The following is a 765-nucleotide window of genomic DNA, read 5'->3' as shown; positions in this document are numbered from 1 at the left end:
GGAGGAAGGCCCACTCGGGAGGCTGAGGCGGGAGGATCGCTTGAGCCCAGGAGGTTGAGGCTGCAGTGAGCTGTGACTGCACCGCTGCACTCCAGTCTGGGCAATAGAGCAAGACACTGTCTCAAAAATAAATAAATTCACGGACCAAAAGGAGGTCTAGAAGCCCTGGTCTGAGCTGCCTCCAATGGAGGGTGAAATTCCCACGGGAGCCCCAGGGCGGGAGGAGGCATGCGCTCCAGAGACGCTGGTCCTGCGGCCAGGACGAGTAGGCGGGACTACAGACCCGCGCCACCACAACCAGCTAATATTTTAATTTTTTGTAGAGATGGGGCCTCCCTGTTGCCCATGCTGGTCTCAAACTCCTGGGATCAAGAAATCCTCCTGCCTTGGCTTCCCAAGGTGCTGGGATTACAGATGTGAGCCTGGTCTGTGAATTTGAATGGGGAAAATCCGACCTTTATTCTCAAATGGCCTCTGATGTGGCTGCATTCCTCTAATTCATTCAATTGTGGATATGAGAAACAAGGCACAGTCATAGTTGCAGGGCCTGTGACTTTGTCACCAACAGAATTCACAGGTATGATAATATTGAGTAGATACCACAGGGGGCTACTGTTTGAAATGGTTAGATCTCCCACTCCTAGAACTTAATGAATCTTGAAAAAGCTTGCATTCGGCCGGGCGCGGTGGCTCAAGCCTGTAATCCCAGCACTTTGGGAGGCCGAGACGGGCGGATCACGAGGTCAGGAGATCGAGACCATCCTG

General features: G+C 52.8%; 1 protein-coding gene across 1 annotated transcript in view; it reads right to left on the bottom strand.

The window, feature by feature from the left end:
* NME4 (NME/NM23 nucleoside diphosphate kinase 4) overlaps positions 1–765 on the bottom strand; it is a 30,458-nt gene that overhangs the window by 29,466 nt on the left and 227 nt on the right. The gene's annotated exons all lie outside the window — the stretch shown is intronic.

Source organism: Mandrillus leucophaeus, unplaced genomic scaffold (assembly GCF_000951045.1).
Source record: "Mandrillus leucophaeus isolate KB7577 unplaced genomic scaffold, Mleu.le_1.0 Scaffold78, whole genome shotgun sequence".
Classification (NCBI taxonomy): Eukaryota; Metazoa; Chordata; class Mammalia; order Primates; family Cercopithecidae; genus Mandrillus; species Mandrillus leucophaeus.
This window is presented reverse-complemented; position numbering and strand designations above follow the sequence as displayed.